Source organism: Mirounga leonina, unplaced genomic scaffold (assembly GCF_011800145.1).
Source record: "Mirounga leonina isolate KUSES-001 unplaced genomic scaffold, KU_Mleo_1.0 Mir_165, whole genome shotgun sequence".
Taxonomy (NCBI): domain Eukaryota; kingdom Metazoa; phylum Chordata; class Mammalia; order Carnivora; family Phocidae; genus Mirounga; species Mirounga leonina.
Genome location: NW_023270415.1, coordinates 69,419,737 through 69,442,205, shown reverse-complemented (window position 1 = coordinate 69,442,205; position 22,469 = coordinate 69,419,737). Strand labels below are relative to the sequence as shown.

The window sequence follows — 22,469 nt, the reverse complement described above, 5'->3', positions numbered from 1 at the left end:
CCACCCACCCATCCCAGGGATCCTCGGCCAGCCTGTGGTACATAGTGACCCGCCCCCCTGCCCCCTTGACGGGTTTGGAAGCAGCGGCGAGAGAGCCCTGCCAGGGGGCCCCACGGCTCCAAGCAGTGCACCTGGGACGGGGCCATGGGTCTTCCAGCCGGCTTGCTCTCCACCCCTCACACGGACCCCAAGGACTCAGAATGGTTCCAGGCTGGTGCGTTTAGCTCCCTAGCAGGTCCCTGCCCGCACCGGGGCAGCCTGCCATGCTTTGTGGTGCTCCACTGGGCAGGAGGGTCTCCAACTCGACTTCTCACTGAATCCGCTCAGAATTTCCCAGTATTAGAAATCTTCTGCCAAATTTAGTACGTGTCAATGAGGAAAACGGGGCGAGGGAGATCGAAAGGAAGCCAGCTGCCCCTGGGCACTTGTTAAGTGCTGGAACAGGTGTCCAGTCACTGGATCACCCACGAACCTGGACAGTAGCAAGGATAATCACTTCCACTTTTCCCACAGGAGGCCGGGTCCCCAGAGATGGCTAGCGTGCCCAAAGTCACACAAGAGCAGGTGGGCAGCACCTGCTTCCAGCAGGCGGGCTCTCTCCCCTCCCCCACGAGGCCCTCCCTACCCCTGCCCACCCAGGAACCAAGCATTCCAACCCGCACGGAAGTTACCTGACCACCATGGAGGTGCTCTCTGTCTCCTCACCTCCAGTGTAAACCCACACCCCACCTGCGGCTTCTGCTGCCTTGAAGTGAGGCAGCCAGAGTTTCCAGATGGTTTCATGCCCCGGCTTGTGACAAAGGAAGCTTCTTTCTCTTCCCACAGCAGGCCCTGGGGAACACCACGCAGGCTGCAGGGCATGGGTGCCGCCAAGCAGAGGGCGCAGCTGGCTGTCACTTGGCACTCACCTGGAGACCAGTCCCAACCTTTCCCCTAGATCTCACTCTGTCCTCACTGAGCCAGAATAACCCGGAATGACCGAAGCCAGTAAGGCATGGGGACAAGGCCTGCCATGCCAGCCGACCTTTGCTCTGCTCACCCAGACACCAAAGCAAGGCCCTGGCTATAGGTTGCAAAGCGTCCTGGAGAATCCAGCTCCAGTCAACCACGCTGAAGCTACGTCCACGCTGGGTGGCCTTGGGCAAGTCACTTTACAACTCTGGGCGTTCATTTCCAAGCAGTGCATTAGGGACTAAGGTCACACCCACAATGCAGGGTCCCTGCCCTCAAGAAGACTCCTGTCCATTGAGAAGCACTGAGAAGCAGACATTAAACAAATGTTGACAGAGACATCCACGAAGTTAAAAAATTGCTGCAGACGCTGTGATGGAGAAATCTGCCCAACCTCCGCCGGTCGTTTATGTGCGGGTTCCAGGTGAAGAGCTGACATTTACACTGACCCCTGGAAGTTAGGAGGATCTATCATTTGCGTAGGAAGAGAGAAGAGAGAAGCTCCTTTGCCAAATACCACTTAAGTGGAAACTTAAAATCCGCAACTGCCCAGATTAATGAGACAGGTCCTGCATTCACTTGCAAAACATGATTTTGCTACCACAATCAGATGCAGATTTGTAAAGAAATGCGCCCCATGGAAATGGAGGCGCCCCTTCCTGGAAACAGCCTGCCTAACAAAGAGTCTAGTGGGGCTCCCCATTCCCCCATCTGCAAAATTCACAAGTTATTCAAAACATACCTTACAAATCAATGAGAAAAAACTGCTAACACCCCGAAGGAAATGACCAATTGACAAAACATAAAGAGGTAATACACAGGCAAAGCTGGTCAATCACAGCGGAGGTCAAAGAAAAGCAACAAGAACATCACTTTTGTTTGGGGGCATCTGCCTATCACAGGCCTTCACTCTTCACTCCCACCGTAGGGCTTGTTGCATTCATCACAATGTTCAAACCTTAGGACACAGTCTCGGTAGCCCTTCCGAGTGGTGACAGGTGAAATATTCCTCAAAAGAAATCTGACTGAATATATCAAGACTCCATAAAATGCCTCATACCTTGCGGGGGGCAGGGAGCCCTGCCAAGGAAACAGCCAGAGATGCATCAAAAGGTGTGTGTGTTGTAACAGGCACAGGGGGAAACGTGAGTGCCGGGCAGTGCTGACTTGGCTAATGATCATGACGTCAGTAATGTATGACATGCTCTGCACTGTCATCCTGGGGGAAGCACCTTGACAGACCGTCCTCAACCTCCCAGAGAAAGCTCAACCCCACTAGAAAGGACATAGGACCTACGGAGTATCTCTCTTGTGCAGGTGCACGATGGTATATGGGAAAGCTGCTCAAGACAAGTTGTTACAACTCTGGGTGGCATGGGGAAATAGTCATGATAGAATGTTAAGTGACCCAAGTCAAGACATGAAACTGTATGGAAGCAGGAAGCAAGATGCTAGGAGAATAGGTCATCTGCCTTTTCTGCTTTATTCTTATTCTTCTTCTTCTTCTTATTTTTTTTTTTTTGCTTTTATTTTCTGCCCCTATTTACACATAAGCATGTGGGGGGGGGGGGGAGTCTGTTTGCCTGTTAAGTTCCCCTCGGTTCTGTGGCAGGGGCCTGATGTGATGGTGGATCTGAAGGCTCCCCTTGGCCTCTAGAAATGATTCACCCTCCAAGAGTCGATTCAAACAATTCTGCAGTGAAACCTGCCCGAGGCCACCCACGCTGAGCCCTCCCTCCCCTCCACAGTCAAGTGTTGCTCTAACCAGTAGTTCCATTAGCGCCTACTATACTGTGTGTGCTCAAAGGACTTCATTATACGCTGGGCTTCCCCCCAGAGTATGAACTACTTCAGAGTAGGGACCTTGTTGGCTCTTCTCCATCCGGGCATCTCCAGAGCCAGGCCCAGCGCCAGGGTACAGGAGGTAATCCGTGGCTGTTACGTGGGTGGCAGGGTGGCTGGGTGGAGGGAAACAAAGAAGGATGGTTGGAAGAAAAGAAGCACAGAAGTGCGGACGCACAGACACAGGAGGAAGGAATCACTAGGTGAAGTCACCGGGAAGAGGTGAGGAAGAGGTGCCCCACCAACAAGACAGCAGCAGACGGCGAAGAGAAGGAAAGCTGCTGACACGTCCACAGTGACATCCCAGCGTTCACATGCTGATGTTGCCACGCCAAGGGCACTCTGCGAGGAGCTTCCCTGCCCTTCGGAAGGTCACGCAGCAGGAGGGAGAGAAACAGTCCTATGGCAAAGAGCTCCTGAGCGGGCACCTTGCTCTCGATTCCTCTCCTCTACAAGACCCCCTGTCAGCAGGCAACCTCCCTGGGAGTCTCCCCACAGTGCTCCTCTAGCTCCAAGCTCCCAGGAATCCTTTCCCTCGATGTTCCAACCTAGGATTCCCAGTCCTCTCCCTGCCTTCGGAAGGTACCTTCGGGGAGCAGCCGGTTCCCGGTGCCATACCGCACCCCAGCGCCCACACGTGGGCACCCATGCTGCCCTACTTCCTGCAGCACCACCATCCACCACCAAAACCTGCTCCTCTGCTCGACGCCCGGCAACCGGTTCCCTCCACAGAGCTGCCCAGTGCTTCCGGTACTAAGTCACCTGCCCAGATCCACACACACCATTCCCCACGGCCCCTGGGGCATGGCTGGCAGCAGTGAGCCAGTCACGGGGTGCTGCGTGAAAGGAGGCGTGCCCAGGGCTGACTGTCACCAGCCGGCTTGTACAGCGGCATTATTCCCGGGGCTCACCACACCCAGCTAACTCGGGCTGAAGGAGAGAAGAGAACGGGATCTCCCCTCAGGACTCATGACTCAGCTTCTCTACTTGTAGGGACAAAGAAACAGATCATTGCTGAGGGCCTCCCATGTACCAGGCCCTTCATAAATGAAGAGTCTCACTGAACAACCTATGGCCCAGTTGGTATCACACCCATTTTACAGATAAGGAAACTGAGGCGAGGGCAGCTTAGATAAATACCCTGCCCAAGAGCAACCCCAGATGACTCCACGGCCCAGATCTGACTTTACACTGATTCCTGGACCCAAGTTCAGCACCCCCTCACATCTGCACAGCCTCGTCTACTGAATGGGAAAACACAAGGGTGGGAGGGTTACATGAAATTAAATATGGGGCAGGACCCATAAGCACTTCATATCAAGAGCTGGGTGGGTTATTTGAGGGCTATGAAATTCTGCCCATGGCACAGTTAGGAGCACAAGGCCTGGGGCTCCACACTCCAGGCCTAACTGCTGGCTGGCCTTGCCCCTTACTAGCTGTGTGGCCTTGGATAATAACTATGTGTCTCAAGCCTTAATTTCTTCATCTGGCTGACAGGGATAATGACACTACACCTCCCCATTAGGTTTTTGTTAAAAATGAAATAGGCTAAGGGGCCCCTGGGTGGCTCAGATGGTTGGGTGTCTGCCTGGGGCTCAGGTCATGATCTCCGGGTCCTGGGATGGAGCCCCGCATCAGGCTCCCAGCTCAGTGGGAAGTCTGCTTCTCCCTCTCCCCCTACCTCTCCTCCCCACTCATGCCCTCTCTCTCTCAAAGGAATAAAAAATCTTTAAAAAAAAATTAAATAGGTTAATATAAAAAGGCCCTTTAGCACAGACCCGGCATGCAGAAAACCCCGATCGATGACTTCTGTAGGACACCTGCCGTGTTTCCAAGTCATTCTGACGTGCCAGCCAGGACCTGCATGCTTCCTTCTCCACTGAAGCCCTCCCCGTCCTCATCTTCATCCTCGTCCTCTGCTCTGTGTCCAGGGTGGAGAGCAGATACAAGAAATTCCTCCATGAACGAGGTGTATACTCCCATCTTTCCAGAAACGCACAGTCTGTTTTCCTCCACTACTTTTGATAGAGAGGTGGGCATAAGAAGTATTTCACATCTCTTTTCTAAAGGAAAAATAACAGGATGAGCAAGATTATAAATGACAACTGCCATGTGGCTTCCATGGGGGGCCTGGGGAAGGTCAAGGCCATGGGGACTGGTCATCAGGAGGCTATCATAAGAGGCGGCTGCTTCAGCTCCAGACAGGGTGGCGGTGTGCCAGTGGGACCCCCCCCCACTACCCCACTCCTCACCCAACCCAAGTAAGGCCAGAAATCCCACTCTCTACACGAAGTAGATGGAGTGTATCCTTTGGGATTTCAAACCCAGGCCCACCCAAACCCTATCTGTGTAGCCCATTTGGCCCTAAGCCACATTTGGGGCTGAGGCCCTGCAACTCTAAGGCTCCTAGCTCAGCACATGGAGGGCAGGAAGACCCCGAGGACTTACCTGCAGAATCAGGCAGGGGCTGACCTAAAAGGGGTTCTCCAGCCTTACCTGGGAAGCTCACTACAAATGCAGATTCCAATCTCCTGAGCCCCAAGCACATATCCCTGCCCCCAGGAAAGGTGGAGGTTATGCTTTCAAAACACTGGTCTAGGGCAACTACCTCCCCCTCTGTAGGAGACACCTGAGACCAGTAGAAATGAAGTGACCCCCCCACACACACACACCAAAGTCACCCACTAAAGGAGGGTACATCTAGAGCCTGAATCTTCCAGAAGCTTCTCTTAGGCCCAAGATCCTTCCCCAGCTCCCTAGAGCCTCAACAGAGATTTCCCCTCTGGGTCATAGAGCTACCCAATTTCTTCTCACCATGCCCCATCCCCACTCCCAGCTCCCAGATGGAACCCTCAGGGGCCCTCGCTGTCAAGGCCTCCAGCCGCTTTCTCAGTCCAGGGGAGGAGATCCACCCCCCCACACACACACACATACACCCCGTCCACCCTCTGGGATCAGCAACCTGGCTCAATCTACAGTGACAGCAGAACTCCTAATGACACTTTCGTTTCCTTTTAATAGTGGGCTTCCTGCAAGGTTGACAGTTGCCTTCCTTAGGGAAGACCCCAGCAGCCAAGAGGCAAAGAAGCAAGAAAAAAAGCAGAGAGAGAGAGACAGAAGGAAAGGAACAAGCTCAATCAGGGAGTCTCATAGTGAACTGAGGTCTGGGCTCAAATCCCTTCACGCCACTTTGTAGATCTGTGACTCTGAGCCAGTGTCTCCTACAAACCCTCAGTCTCTTCAACCATGAAACAGGTATAAATAAGGACACTGGCCGATGTCTCTGGGTCAAGAGCACAATTAACAACAGGCAGCCCAGGGTCAAGAGATAGACGTTATTATTGTACCTGCTCCCACAGAGTTAACGGGGTGGGTTTTCAAGGTCATTGCATGATGCCCACAAAACGCACGAGACACGGGAAACTTGTGTGCGCCTCCCGTGGCCTGTCAGGACCTGAGACCTGCCCCGCCCGCCCCCCCCACCTCCCCGATCTTGCTGGTCCACTCCCGCCCCAGCTTGCTTTGCCTGCCCACGCTGCTTTCCCTTTCCCGTAACTCAGCTGCTGACTTGAGTCAAGCTCTTGGATTCTGATCTCAAAGGGGCACAGCTGATGTGGGCAGGGCCTATAAAGGGATCGGATGCAAGAGGTCTTGACGGTGGCCGAAGGCAGAGAGGGTCAAACGCCAATTCGGCCCAGGAGGGTCCCACAAAGGACCTGCTGTTGAGGACAGGGCTGCCCCCGTGACTCAGAGGCCACACTGCGGGGCAATGACTCAGCACCCCAGGGCAGAGCTGGGCCGGCCCAGCGCCCTGGAGCTGCCTCCAAAGCAGGGGTCCCATGCCAGCCCAGCGGGGTGAGAGTCAGCCCAGAGGAATGCCCCCTCCCACCCGCCTGTGCCCACTGCTGTCGACTCACGAGGCTGGCATCCCAGGGCAGCCCGTGATCGCCCTGTCCAAATGCCAGAGTAAACAGGCGGGAACAGGAGCCCAGCTTCCCGGCTGCGGGGTGAGGTCATGCCTGCACATGGTGACCAGGGTGGAGGAGGGTGGGCAGCCGCGGGGCAGGAAGTGGCCGGGATGCCAGGAGGCCGGCACACTGGCTTCTGGCACTGGGGAGAGAAGAGCCAGGAAGAGAAAGGACAGGCTTGCAGGACAACGAAAGGCAGAGCCGGAGCATGCCCCTGAGAGACCGGGAGCATCAGTGCGGTTGCTTATTCTCTACATCATTCGGAGGCTTCGATGGCACTGGGCCCCCTCCCGGCCTGGATCCCACTCTTCCTCCTCCTCCTCTGCAATCTCTCCCTGCCCCCATGCACTTTTAGAGAGTTCAGTCACAACTGCTTCCCCGGCATTTGAGGTCACACAGAGCGCCCAAGAAAGCCTCTGCATCTGCCAGCAGGCAGTGCCCTTAGGTTAGCCTGAGCCTCTACCAGCAAAACGCCACCTCCACCTCCACCCCACCCCCGTCTCCCCTCTCAAAAATCCTGTCACTCACCAGCCACCTCTTCCAGGAAGCCCTCCAGAATCCTCGAGGGCAGCCTTTCACTTTCCCCTGCCTGGCCTCCTTCTGGGCACTGACTCACCTACTCCCGCTTTTACTACTACTCTAGGTTCCTACTGCTATTGGTCCTGCAAGAGATTCTAACTTGCCTCCTCACCTGGAGCCCAGGTTCTGGGGGACCTGCGGTCCATCCACCACGTCCACTTCTAGGCTCCGGCCGACAGAAGATCTTGCACACAGGAGATGTTCGATAACCTTATGCCACCACCCCTTCCTATTCTGAAGTCTAGACAGCATGAGAGAGAACCCCTTGTGTTCTCCCAGCTACCCTAACCAGCCAAAGTCACACTCGGCCCCTGTCTACTGAGCACCTCCCTCCATGCAGCAGACACCGCACTAGACACTACAGAAGCAGAAAGGACCCAGACCCAGGGGCAGGCGAGCAGCCGGGTTCCATGCACCAACCACTCTACCTCAAGGCCTCCTGCTCCAAAGCTTCCAAGCAGGGCATAATGTGCTGAGCAGAATTTAGATGACCCAGCCAAGTGCCCAAGTGTCACTCCAACGTCCCGCTGGGCTCACAGCCCTTTGCAACAGACCACAGCGTCAGCGCGACGTGGTTCCAGGATGCCTCCCAGGAGCCTGGTTACCGCGGCCCTGCTCCCCTTCCAGCTGCAGTCACTGCTGCCTCATCCGGGACTCTACATGAAGTCCATAAGATTCGTCACAGCAATTCCTGCTGCTGCGACTCAGCCCTAAGAAGTCCGAAGCCAGAAACCGAGGCAGCTTCCCCCGTGCCTCCGAGCCTGGGGATGGTTACCCAAAATCAGAGAGTCAGCCAACTGGCAGCCTGGCTCCGGGTCACGCTTGTGAAGCGCCGGCTGAGCTCTAAGCACCAGGAAATCTCGATGAGCCTTCACCTAAGTGACTTCACCAACCTCCGTGTGGGAGCAGGGACTGTGGTCACAGCCTCAGAGATCCGGGCCAGAGAAATGAGAGGCTCCTCCCATGAAGCCAGTCCACTGAAGAACAGGGGGCAGAGCACAAAGAGCTCATGGGACCCCTCGTCCCAATCTCACCCCTGCATGGAGAACCTTGCAACCTGCCTCCTACTGAATCAAGTCTCAACTGTGACTCCTGACCCCTGGGGTCCAAATTCACCCTCCCAAAAGGCTGAGACTAAGTGACTCCTGCCACTTAGCGCTGAGACCCTCACCCCACTCCCTGGCCTGCGTCCCTCCACTGGAGGCGGAAGTCCCACATCCGGGGAATCCCTCTGCTCCCGAGTAGAGCCCCATGGACTGAACACCAATCACGTGCCTGGGCCGGGCATCTTCATTCTGGCCAGAAGCCTGCAAGGTGCTCACTGTCATCTCCAGTGGGCAGATAAGGACCATGAGGGGGTCCTCAGAGGTCAAGTACCCAGGTCGCACAGCTTGGGATGGAGTTTGGATTAAGAACTCTGGATTATCCAAAAACATGGCCCTGTCTCTTCCCATAAAACCACAGTGAGTCCCAAAGAAAGAGAAAAACCACCAGGAAAGGGTATCCCCCCTCAAATGTATCTACTAGACCAACACTTAACAGAAGAGGCTACTACTAAAAATAAGTCAGGGGCACTTGGGTGGCTCAGTCGGTTGGGCGTCCGACTCTTGGTTTCGGCTCAGGTTGTGATCTTGAGGTCTTGAGATCGAGCCCCATGTCGGGCTCTGCGATCAGGCAGGAGTCTGCTGGATATTCTCTCTCTCCCTCTGCCCCCATACCTCCCGCGCTCTCTCTCTCTCTCTCTCAGATAAATATTTAAAAAATAAGTCAATGTTATTCACAATACCCTACTCTCCCCCCACCCTGTGAAAGTTTTGTATTTAAAATTTAGGAGAGATTCTCCACCCACCTACCTCAGTTTTTAGGTTTGTTTTTGTTCCTTCTGCAGTCTTCTTTCAAAATAAAATGTTTAGAAACTTTTGTGTAACAGCATTTTCTTAATTTACGACAAAGGGATGCTGACCCGCCACTGAGTCTGCGCAAGAGACTAAAGGACAAAATTCCTATCAGTCTTACACTGCTCGATCCCACATGCAGACACTCCTTATATGTTCTGAAAACTGCCATGCACTCCACAAAGATCAGGCAAAGGGACCATTCTTAACATCTGCAAAGCCAGCTCCGCACCAGTCCACATGATTGCTGCTGTGTGTTCCGAGCTAAGTCACAGGCCTTGGTAATCTGTACAAACATCAGCTGTTTTTATTACCAGATATCTTTCTTTTCCTTTTTTTTAGGATTTTACCTTGAAGACATCTCTACACCCAATGTGGGGCTCAAACTTACAACCTCGAAATCAAGAGTCATATGCTCTACTGACTAAGCCAGCCCACGTGCCCTTAGATATCTTTTTAGGGTCCCTGAACCAGGAACAAAACATCAACAGAAGCACAAAGATGTACCCCAACAGGTACACATGACCTGGGTTCCAAGTCAAGCCTCAAGCACTGTATCAGGGAAACAAGACATTAAAAATCTTTTACAACGTAAAGGTTCCTTTTCAATGCCAAAGAGCTACTCCCCAGTTACCTATTTTGTAAACTGGCTATCTGACCATCAGACTGCCTACAAGGGAGGCTCACCTTTGCCTAACTGCCCTTTAAGGAAGTTTCCAGTCCCCAGGTCCCCAACAGCCTGCACACAGCCCTGCAAGCCTCCAGCCCGTAGTCCCCCATGCACACACACAAGCACACACAGTCTTACTCCTTTCTTATTTTTCGGTGCCCCTGTTTCTTCTTCCACCCCCTTTTACCTTGCCAGCCAGCCAGGAGTGTGACAACAGACACCTCTTGGGGATGATGACCACAGTGCCCTGGGACAGGGCCCTGGAAGTTTCCTCAGGATCCTACCTTTATCTGATTGAAAACCAGTCTTTCCACCTCGCAGGAACACCTTGCTCTGAAAGGTGGCCAGCCTGCAGGCTCTGCCTCAGCCTCAGAGACTCCAAGGATTCGAGCCTAGAAGGAGCCCAGAAGATTTTCCACCCCTGGCTTCACCGGGCTCCATCCCCAAACCTGGGCCCTGAGCCCACCAGAGAGACCCTGAGAAGGTCTAAGGAAAGGGTCAGAAAGCAGCCTGGTGCACGTACTGCATGGAGCACTGGGTGTTATACGAAAACAATGGATCGTGGATCACTACATCAAAAACTAATGATGTATTGTATGGTGACTAACATAACATAATAAAATTAAAAAAAAAAAAAAAGAAAGCAGCCTGGTGCAGCACTGGCCCACCTCGGCCAGGCTAAAACCCCTCCAGGGTTCGTCCCGCCCCCCCCCCCCCAGTGGTTATCCGCCGCCTACTCTCCAACCACCCCCTTCCCTTGTCCTTGACAACCTCATAAATGATCACACATGCTTCCCGCTGAGCCAGGGCAGTTCACAGCAGCCACCCAGCCAATCAGGACTGGCCCAGGGAATGAGACCATTTGCCATCCCTTTCCTGGCAACTCAGAATCTGCAGCGCGGAGTGGGGGGGTGGCCTGGCAGCTGACCTCCAGCTGTGTCTCCAACCCCAGCGCCTCCATCCCCACATCCACACACTGAGCGAGGACTTCGCTCCACTTGCAAGGCCAGAGAAGCCAGAGAAGCCTGAAGGTCAGAGAGGTTACAGATGTGCCCAGGTGCCCACAGCTGGTACATGATGGGAACCCACACGTGGCATAGCCAGCTCGCAGGAAGGTACCACGCCAGCGTGGAGGGGACCTCTGGGATGTCGCTCCTTCTCCCTCTCCCTCTGCCACTCCCCCTGCTTGTGTGCACTGCCTCTCTCTCTGTCAAATAAATAAATAAAATCTTTTTTAAAAAAAAGAATTTATTCATTTGAGAGAGCGAGAGCTTGAATAGGGGGGGCGGGGGTTGTGCAGAGGGAGAAGCAGGCTTCCCGCAGAGCAGGGAGCCCGACATGAGGCTCGATCCCAGGACCCTGAGACCATGACCTGAGGTGAAGGCAGACGCTTAACTGACTGAGCCACCCAGGCCCTCCCCCACCACTTGACTTTAAACAAATGAATTTTTCGAACAGTTTATGATTTTACAGGAAAATTGTTAGTACAGAGTTCTCATATGCTCTGCCCCCGTTTTCTCCTACTATTATCATTTTATATGAGGATTTCTTATCAAATGATGATCCAGTATTGACACATTACTACGAGCTGAAGTCTATACATGATTCAGATTTTCTTAGTCTTTTCCTGATGTCCCCCACCTGTTCCAGGAGCCCACCCAGGATCTCCCGTTACAGTGGGTCCTCATGTATCCTTAGGCTCTTCTTGGCTGTGGCAGTTTCTCAGATTTTCCTTGTTTTTTGGTGACATTGCCAGTTTTGAGGAGTACTGATCAAAGTATTTTATAAGTCCCTCTGCTGGAATTTGTATAAGCCATGTTGATGCTAATGATGTGATAAGAAATGGGACTCAGCCACTGTGGTTTTCCTCCCCAAAACCGATAATCCCAGCCTAACCACGAGAAGGTCATGGATTTTTTAAATTAAATGTATGCTAGATTAATACATTCGACATGGTTCAAAATTCAAATAACACCCAGAGAGACACAGCCAAAAGTCCCCCTCATGCCCCTTTCCCCCTCTGGAGGGTCTCTCCCCCACACACCCAGGCTGCCAGCCACCTGTGTTGGTTTCTGTATCCCTACAGCCTTTGGGGCCATATAAATTCGGACATCCCTCCCACACAGGTACACTTCTTCCACAAAGGGTGGCAAGCTGAACTTGCTATTCTGCACTTTACTTTTTTGCAACAACGTACCCCAAGATCTGTCCATGTCATGCACAAAGCCATTTTTTCCCCTTTGCCACATCCAGTCTGCTGCACGGTCAGCCATCATTTACTGCAGCAGCCTTCGGCTCACAGACATCTGAGTCGCTCTAACTTTGGCTACTGTAAAACTGTTACAGAAGAAAAAGGAAGCCTCCTGAGCATGGTTCGTTTCACACCAACATCTGTAGGTCTATCTCTAGGGGAAACACGGTAGTCCTCCTTATCCATGGCCTCACCTCCCAGGGTTGCAGTTACCCCTGGCCAGTAGCAGTCCAGACACAGATGATCCTCCTTCGGACAGACCATCACAAGGTCAACAGTAGCCTAACACAATGTCAGAATGCCGGCATCGTTCCCCTCCCTTCATCTCAACACATCTCACCTCGTCACAAGAAGGATGAGTACGGGGCAATGAGATGCTCTGAGAGAGACACCATGTTCACTTAGCTGTTATTACAGTATATTACTGTTAACTGTTTCACCGTATTACCAGTTACTGTTGTTAATCTTGTACTGTGCCTAATTTATAAATTAAACTTGATCATAGGTAAGTATGTGTAGGAAAAAACACAGTCTGCATAGGTTTGGCAGTACGGTTTCAGGCATCCACTGGGGGTCTTGGAGTGTGTCCCCAGCGGATAAGGGGGGACCACTGTATGTCAATGCGGGATCACTGGGTCAAAGGGCTTCCTGGATGGAGAAGGCCAGTGCACCCTCCCAAAGGGCTACAGACACTTGTGTTCTCTTCAGCAACGTGTGTTTCTTCACGGCTCTGTCAACAACAGAATACATCATCACCTTGTGAGTTACACAATTTTAAGAGGGAAAAGTGGCATTTTTGATAGACGTTTCCTTTTTTATGGCTAGGCAGATCATCTTCCGTTTAAGTGCCATTCGAGAGTCCTTTTCCAGGAACTGTCTTCATCCTGAAGAGCTGTGTGCCTCACACCTATCAGCCGTCCCCTTAGCCATGGGCCAGCACCTGTGGGTGCTACCTGGTCACACACCACCTGGGCTCTAGCCATGACAAGGGAGCCAGCAGCCTGAGGAGGCAAGCAGGATGTGTGACAGGGTAAGAACCAGGACTCGGCTGTGGCTAGGGCCCCGAGGGAAGGTGGGACTCAGCTGAGACCTCTAGGTATTTTGTGTTATTTGCAGAGGTGCGTAGGAAGGAAAGGACGTCAGCAGGAAGAAGCCTCATGCAGGGGGAGACTCCAGGAGACCTGAAGAACCTGTGGGGTCTGTTTAGAGGGCAGGTGGGGCCAAAGGCAGCACGGACCCCAACCCAGCCACACAACTGGATCTTATGGTGTAAGCGGAGGGGAACGTCCCAACCTCATTTCCTTTCTTTATATTCTGCTGGCCTCTCAAGACCAGTGACTCTGTTTTTAGACCATTCAGCTCAGCTTAAAGCCACGATTACCTGAAGAACCCTAACGAAGCACACTTCCCAGTCCTGAGTGGGGTCCGGGATGTGCACCTGGAAAAGGCTCCCCAGTGGGTGATTCTCAGGGGCATCTCTGATAAAGGACCACCCCCTGGGCCCCAAGGTCGAAAAAGCCAGGGCAGCCCTGCCTGGGCCCCTGGAGGGAGCAGGGCTTTCAGAAACTCAAGTTGGGTAGGAAGGTGAAGTTTCAATAAACAGTAACCTTCCCTCAAGTTTTGTTCAAGAGAGAAAATCATGGGTGCCAGAGAAACATCCACTTTGGAAATCTCTCTCCCATGCATAAATCTGCGCCAGGCCTTGAGGCTGTGGATGGGGAAACAAACATTCTGTTCTGCAAATATCTCAGGTCTGCTAAGAATTCTCCCCAAGACCAAAGATACCCTGGGCAGCTCATCTGCATTTCTGATGAATTATTTATGTTCCTGTCAGCTTCTAGAGTGCACTGGGTCATATCACTTGCATAACCTCATCCGGTGGGTAGAAATGGCAGTGTTGAGTCAGCTATATATATATATATATATATGCTTAGGGTCAAGGGCTGGTGCTCTTAAATTTCTAGACTCCAATAAGATCTTTGTCTGTCCATTCCTCTCCCCCAAGCACGCACCTGGCTCAGGCTCTCAAGTGCTTCTAAACCTCCTCCTCTCCTTTCCCGCCTTCACCCTCTCCCCTCCAAAGCAGTCAACGCAGCAAAAACACAATCTTAGTATTTGGGGGGAATACCAGCTCAAAAGCCCTGGGGGTCCTTCTTCTTCTCCCTGATGACCCAAAACCACTCCTCCCTCAAGCTATGAGTACATCAGCAAGCCTGCCTAACACGCCCTCTCCACGCTTAGAGTCCACCAACCCTCACCCCGACCATCAGCTCTAAGGAAAGGAACCATATCAGTATCCACAATGAAGCATCTTTGCTTCAGCCTCCAGTGCCCCCCTCACAACACACACTGTCTCCCCCGCTCTGGCTAGCCCTACAAAGGGCTCAATTCCAATTCCATCTCCTTTGAGAAATCTTTTCCCACACAGAGTACCTGATAGGTTGTGGGCACTGTTGTAGGCACTGAGGTTCGTCCCTAAGTTCAGTCTGGTGGGTGAGACAGACATGCTGATGCTAGTGGATGAGAAGGGCTCTGTTGAAGGTTAACACAGGCAGCTGTGGCAGGCAGTCCTAAATCTGGAAGTCAGGGAGGACTTCCTGGAGGAAGTAGCACCTGAGTTTCTTCTTTAAGAACTGAGGATTACAGGTTGCAGGAGGGTTGAATGGCTTATAGAAACACAGGAGGAGGAGAGCTGTGTTCGGAAGGCCTCATGAGCAAGGGAAAGGGGAGAAACAGGCCATGTGCACAGCATGAGCACCCAAAAGTACACTCGAGGAAAGGCGGCCTCAGCTCTCCCAAGGGCATCACACTTAATATTTCAGACCCTTCCTGAGGCTGCATCAGGACTGCCCTCCCCAGGCAGCTTTCCCATTTACAAGGGTACCAAACTCAGCGAACTGATGCAAACAGAGAGCCTTTTAATAATGTAGACATGCATCAATAATTCAGAAGCCAGGAGGCTCCCCAAAGGAACCATGAGGCATATCAAGAATCCCCTGCCCAGGATTTAGCAGCTTCAGAAGGCAGAGTAGCCCTCTGAGGCCACGCTTTGGAAAGAAAGGGCCTTCTCTCAAGGAATCTGAACCAAGTACCACGGGAGCACCATCTAGTAAGCCCAAAACAACAAGGGATTCCAACCTCTTATAAAAAAAAGCAAGTGCCACTCACAAAGGGTTTGAATTATAAACACCTGGCCCATGACAAACCCCTTCCAATGTCACCACCTGTTCTGTCCTCACAGCCTGAGTGGTGGGCAGGGTCCCACCTGTTGCTTCTGCAGGACAGGAAGATGGGGCTCTCACCTTTGGGGGAGAGGGCACTTGCTGGGGCCTGTCATGGAAGGTTTCAGAGAGAGGATTCTGACCTGGCCCCTCTAGCCCAGGACACCTGATCTCTGCCATGTGAATTCTAGGACATCCGGAACTGGGCAGACCACTGGATGCCACCTTGTCCAACTTCTCCCAGTACCCAGGGAAGGACTGAGGGGTGGTTCCATGACTTTCTTGTGACCAAGCTGGATCAAGATGTCGGTGTTCTAAGATTGATTAATTAGCTTGGGGACAAACCAGGTCTTTTCTGAAGCAAAGGCGGCTCATGCACACCAGTGACTGCAAGCCCAGCCTGGCCCTCTCTGGAAAGAGGGGAAAGGGAAAGATGACTTGTCCCTACTGGGAGGTGTCACCCAACTCTGTCCAGAGGGAAGTTGGGTAGGACGTGACGGTGACGGAGTGGTGCGTGCACGTGCGTGTGGTTTTAAATAAATGCCATCACTTCAGGAAGTTAAACATTTGTCCCATTGTGGTCCCACTACAAAAATACACAAGGAGCGCCTCACTTGACCGTGATTTCTAAGAGTGGAAACGGGCTGCGTTGGGCCTGGGGTTGGGCCTGGGAGCAGCCCTCTGTGCCCCAGAGACACAACCTTTTCATAAAGAGTCCAGAATTGCTGCCCCCCAGCAGGGCATTAACAAATGCAGTGCAGAGTCCCATCAAAGGGCAAAACAGTGTTGCAGTCTTTGTCTTAAACACCTAAAATGGATGTTTTAGCCACCCAGGCACCTGGGTGGCTCAGTCGGTTAAGCATGCAACGCTTGATCTCAGCCCAGGTCTTGATCTCAGGGTCATAAGTTCGAGCCCTGCGTGGAGCCTACTTAAAAAATAAATAAACAAATAAACCAAAATGGATAAAAGGTATTAAGAAAGGCATAAAATCCCAAGAATCTAAACATAAACCACTCCACAGAAGTTTAAAGGGAATACAACTTAAAAAATACATAATAATAAAATAATAATAAAACAAAAAATGAAAAAATATAACAAACAATAAACAATATTTACATTAAAATATAATAAACAATATTTACATTAAAAATAATGTAAAAATGAACTCCCATCAAATGGGGCTAGTGGTATCTGCCTCCCTTTCCTCCTGGTCAATGAGAGAGAGAGAAAGATCTAATTCTGACTTGGAAGGGAATTTACGGAGCATGTACTATGTGCCAGGAACCTTGCCTCATTCCCTATAGCCCTTTGAGATGTACCGTCCCCATTTTACAGGGATGGAGACTAAGGCTCAAACACTTTGCCTCCAGCCATGCATTTCCAGAGCAAGCTTGGGGAAAGGACTCCAGGCCGCCAAGGGTTTCTGGTCTACTTGGTCAAAGGGTAGAATGGGACAGAACTGGAAGCTGTTGGAGCCCTGGGCCTCTCTCCTCACTCACAATCCCACTAGAAATGGACCCGGGGCCCATGGGTGCGCCCTCCCACCCCTGGGCATCCTGCGAGAACCAGCTCAGCCAGGGGGACTCAGTGCAGTGTGGCCTGAGATGCTAGGCGATGCTGGGCTAGACCAGCCTCCTGCTTCAGCAGCCTCTTCGGGGAACTCGAGCACACCAGAAAGCCTCTGTGTGCCCTGCTCCGCAAAGCCCGGCAATGAGAAAGTCCCCGCGGCCAGGGCTGTCCCACCAAGGTGTGGCCCGAGCAGTGAGCACGACCTCTGCCCCTTCCGAGCCCGTCTCCCAGCATTCCACACTATTTTAAGGCCTTCTGAGAACCAAACAGGATTCAGGGCTCGCCGGGGACAGTGTGTAAAAGTTTTCCACTGGAACAAAGATTACAATGCTGTAACTCAAAGCGTGACTTCACAATGGGATCTGATTATCAAGAGTTCCAGAATATCCTCTTTTGAGACTCACCGCTCCTTTCTCTTTCCTGTCGTTTACGGGCTGGCGGGCACACGGCACGTAGACCAGGCAAATGCTTCATTCAGAGGAGGTGGGGGGTGGGGGGGGCTTTTCCTCCCGGGGGTTGGTTCTGGGGTCCCAGCACTCATCCTAAGGGGCCCCTGTCCACACCCACTGTCCTGATGACCTTATCCATGATACTAAGTACATCTGTTCATACCCTCCACGGGCTTCTCACTCGCCTCCAAATACAACCCAAAGGCCCCATGCAGTGTGGACTCCTTGCCTCCCTGGCCTCACTTCCTATCCTTCCGTCATCTGCTCACTCCTCTCCAGCCACAGAACCTCCTCGCTCCCTGGGTTACCCTCCTGTTGTCCTCTCCCCCGACGCCAGGCCAGGGTCTGCCCTTCTCCACCCAGCTCTGCGCCCAAAAAGCGGACGCCTAGGGGCTCCATCAACACCCAGATGCACTTGGCCATCAGTTGAGTTCAGTCAATGGGAGGCATCAGGAGGAGGTCAGAGGGCGGAAGATGGAAAACCTCAAGGTAGGAATTAATGAGACTTCTTCCATGCAGCAGGGGCTGGAACCCTCCACACCTATGGTCTGCCAAGCAGTCCCTCCTCCCTGGTTCTGTCAACACCATTCTCTCCCCGCCTCCCCAGAGCTAGACCTGCATGATGCCTCCAGCACCTCTGTCTACGTATGGCCCTTTCATTAAACCCTCCTCAGCTGCACCATTGGGACCGTGACCTGCCCAACCACCTCATGACCGACCTGGGTGTTTCCAGTGCTCTCTGCCTGCCCTCTTCCCCCAGCTGCTTCCCCCGGTTCATCTGCATTCATGTCTCCAAAGGCCTGCCCCCATAAGCCCTCTCTTCTTGGCTGTATCTTTCTCCGAGCACAAATTACTTCCTAACATACTCTAACTCCTTCCCCCTCTAGATTTGAGCTCCATTCAGAGCAAGAACTTTGTCTCGCTTGCTCTTAACGTTCCCAGTGCCTAGAGCAGGGCCACATGAGTGTTTAATACCTGTCGAATGAATCTGTTAACAGACATTTATAAGGCAATGCTCATGAGCTATGACCATCAGAGGACCCACCAGTATTTACAGAGTGCTGACCGCAGGCCAGGTTCTGCTCTAGGTGCTGGGGATCGAGATGCGGGTCAACACAACGACACACCAGTCCCCACTCAAGAGCATCTTCCAGTTCCGACCTGCTCAGGCAGACCCCGCCTCTGGAGCACACAGGAGCCCGAATGTCCTTGCAGATTAGCTAGCTGTCTGCAAATACTCCAGCCCGCCTGATTGTGAAGCCCCTCCTGGGGTCTGAATGCACAAAACGGCCCCCCCAGACCATTTGCACCTGCCAGCGGAACCCGGACGTCTGCCAACCTCAGCAAGACATGCAGTGAGCCTGGGTGGCCACCGGGTTTGAAGTGGGTGCTTAGATTCCTCTGTGTCTTGTGCTGGCTTCTAAGGACGACCAGAGCCAACGGGATGACTGGGATCAGGCAGGAGGACTTCAAATCCCTGCTGAGCCCCTCACTGGCTGCGTGGCCTTTGGGCAAGGTACTGTCCATCTCCGAGGATTCAGTTTCCCCGCCCATAAAATGGGGAGAACCATCTTTAATTTTCCCAGGAACTACCATGAAAACCCAACACCCTGCCTGTGGAAGGCCTGGCCCAAAGCAAAAAGACACAGAGGAAAAAAATGGAAGCTGTCATTATGTCTCTGAAGGGTAAATGCTGGGGTGAGTTTCCAACGCATTATTTTTAATGGCATGCACATGTGGGGTGGAGTGGGGAAGCAAGTTCCAAGCTAGAAAAACATTAAATATATTTAGTCACTCCCAAGGACCTATTTCTGTAATCTTTTGGGCAGATAGTTCACGAGTTTGAGAAACCGGCCTTTTAAGGGAAAGATGACTTGTCCCTACTGGGAGGTGTCACCCAACGCTGTCCAGAGGGAAGCTGGGTAGGACATGACAGTGACGGAGTGGTGCGTGCACATGCGTGTGGTTTTAAATAAATGCCATCACTTCAGGAAGTTAAACATTTGTCCCATTGTGGTCCCACCATAAAAATACGCAAGGAGCACCTCACTTGAGCCTGATTTCTGAGAGTGGAAATGGGCTGCAACAAGCCAAGGTCACAGTTGGCCTCGAGGTTCCAGGGTAAGCTCTGACTCGCGCTACACGCCCATCCATCACGGGGCCGCTGGGGGCTCTGCTCAGTAGGGTCCTCTTCGTCCTGGGGCCAGGATGCCAGGGCAGCCGCCACCCACAACCCTCTGCCTGCCCAACACATGGCTCTTAGAGCTGCCACCTGCAAGCGACACACGTCTGCTCACATTTTATCCGGGGCCGCAGTCTGCCCCCGCCGCAAGGAGGAGAAGGGCATCCCCTTGCACGGGAGGAGAGTGGATACTGAACAGAGATGCTGCCTACGATCTTTTTATTTTCTTTCTAGCCCCCTCACCCAGCACAGTGTCTGACAAACCATCAAGACCCTCAGGAATGTTCCTTAAATAAATGAACAAACCCTTCTTTGTGCTTGACCTTCAGAGTCTGTTGATAAGATCTGCAAGAAAAGCAGGCCCATCCTTGGTCTGTGAACCAAGTAGTTAAGCCCCTGGCTGGTCCTGGAGCCTCATTGCCTGGGTTCAAATCCCAGCTCTGCCTTTATTACCTGGGTGACCTTGGGCCAAGTTAGTCAACCTCTATGTGCCTCCGCTTCTTCATCTGTAAAATGGGAATAGTGCTAATAGCATTTGAAACACTGAGCTGTTATGAAGAGGAAATCAGTTAGTTGGCAGAAAGCACCCAGAGTAGCGCCTGGTAGGTAATGAATGCTCATTAACAGAAGCTGTTATTATTACTATGATCGGAGTCAGACCTTGTTTTTGCCCCCCTATGGCGTGACCTGCGTCACTTGCTTTAATTCCTCAACACTCTTCCAAATGACACATCTTCAAGCTGCATGTGCCCAACACTTGCTGAGCACAGGCCACTGAGCTGACATCTGTCCACCGCCTCCCAAGACAACTGCTCTGCAGAGGACCACCCTTACTCTCCATGCAAACTGTGACAATATATGCAATTACGTATGTGTCATATGCATATACATATTTTTTAAATTCACAAACAGCCCCGCACCCCTTTCGAATTACATCTGATATCCACAACTCCACCCAAAATAGCAAATTAAGCCAAGGAAGCAGTACATGGACCCGTCACATCTGGCAGTCCCGAGGTTATGAATGCTGGGACTGTTTGAATCCTGGCTATGGGCAAGCAGCCCCGCCACCCAGGCCTCCCTCGTGTGTAAAGAAGGGATACCCACCCCCTGCCTCTGTAGGATCACTTGGTAACAGCCCGACAAAAGTTAAAGGAATAATGATTCTGCCCACACGCGGGAGGGGCTCCCTCTCTTTTCCTCTTTAATAAAACACAACAACTGACACAGAAAACCCAAGGAAATTATACAGAAATAACGTGCACTAAAGTTATCCACAGCCTCCTAAAAACAATACATCAGAAGAACTTTCCGAAAGTCTGTTTTCCAAGAGCAATGGTTCACGAAGCCATTTGGAAGCTTCTAAGCGTCCCCCTAACTTCCGGTGTTCAAAATAATATAGGCTTCGATGACAGGACATCAGTGGCGGCAGCTGGGGTCCCCCCAAACCTCTTTCTTTTCTTCCAAGGTTGAGAGGTGTTGCTGGAAGCCCACAGTCCTTCGCCAGCAAGGCTTGGGCCCCCAGCCTCTTCCGTCCCACCTGGTGGCCCCACCCAGACACCAGTGCCCGTCTTCACAGCCTGCACATGCAAGGCCCTCCTGCAGGTACCAGACGACCACCCTGGAGGAGGGGACGTTGGTCAGCTGTGAAACGGAACAAGACCCCAGAGATCTCTGGTCAAATAACTCACCTCGGGAGGCCTGGCTTCTGGCCCACGGACTGGAGTCCACCTTCTCTGGCGTGAGAGGCCAGTGAAGACTCATCATAACCAGAACCACCACGACCCCTGCCCATCCAGCTGGAGGACTTTGTGAAAGGGAGCAAGCGAGGCGACGTGCCCAGCACAGCCTCCCTCAACGTAGTACAGGAGTTCAGCATGCAGATCTGGGGCCCCGGGTTCGAATCCAGACTCCCCTGCTCATTGCCTGTGGTCTGCCGACCTCTCTGGGTTAAGAGGTCACCTCCTCTGTAAGATGGAGACTTAAGTAAGGCCCACAGAGCAAGAGCTCCATACGCTATTCTTTCATTATCAGCAAGTAGCATTGTTACCGTCATATCCAGCCTCTGGGACTATGGAGCTCTGGTCAGCTCCGACCGGGAGACTCTGCTTTCTTCCACAGTGAAGTCCCTCTGAACTTCCAACTACGTGGTTCAGCCTTGCTCTGGCCCTCGGCAGGCTACCGCTAAGCCCTCATTCACTTGTCATTCATTCACAAAAACTTATTAGCCACCCCACAACGTGTCAGACAACACAGAGAACAGGGAGGACAAAATCGCAGCTCCCATTCTCTAGTGGAGGAGCCATACCAAAACCAACAAGTGAGGGAGGGGGGTGGGGGGACGGGGTGGCTGGGTGATGGATACAGGGGAGGGGATGTGTTGTGGCGAGTGCTGGGTATTGTGTAAGACTGATGAATCACAGACCTGTACCCCCGAAACAAATAATACATTATATGTTAATTTTTTTAATTAGGATATAAAAAAATAGTAAATGTATTTAGGCTGTGATTGTTGGCACAACAGAAATCAGCAGCACTCAGTGACTGAGAATAACGGAGGCTGGGGAACAGGCCTATTAGAAGGGGTGGTCTGAAGTCAGGATGAGCAGGAGCCAGCCCTTCAAAGAGCTGGGGGAGGAATGCTCTAGGAGGATCGACCAGCACGCACACAAAGGTCCGGTGGCCCAGAGTGGGCTGAAAGGGAACTAACAAAGGCCAGGGTACTGGGTGGGAGAGCAGCCCAAAGAGGCTGGAAGGCAGGCAGGGCCTCATAGGAATGGGCATTGGACTGGGGGGCCTTGGGAGGGCTGATACAGGCCACGTGGCTGGGCTCTGCCGGCTCCCGGGGAAGGGGCCACAGTGGAAGCAGGGGCCCAGGGAGGCAGACACTG

At 52.5% G+C, this 22,469-nt stretch overlaps 1 long non-coding RNA gene across 1 annotated transcript in view; it reads right to left on the bottom strand.

Moving 5' to 3' along the window:
- The window catches only part of LOC118015213, a 185,695-nt gene extending 177,954 nt beyond the window's left edge, over positions 1–7,741 (bottom strand). The window contains exons 1-2 of the long non-coding RNA XR_004680574.1: positions 6,711–7,741; positions 4,572–4,856 (exon numbers count right to left, since the gene is read on the bottom strand). This is a non-coding gene — a long non-coding RNA (uncharacterized LOC118015213). The remainder of the gene's footprint in view (positions 1–4,571; positions 4,857–6,710) is intronic.
- Between the last annotated feature and the right edge of the window lie 14,728 nt (positions 7,742–22,469).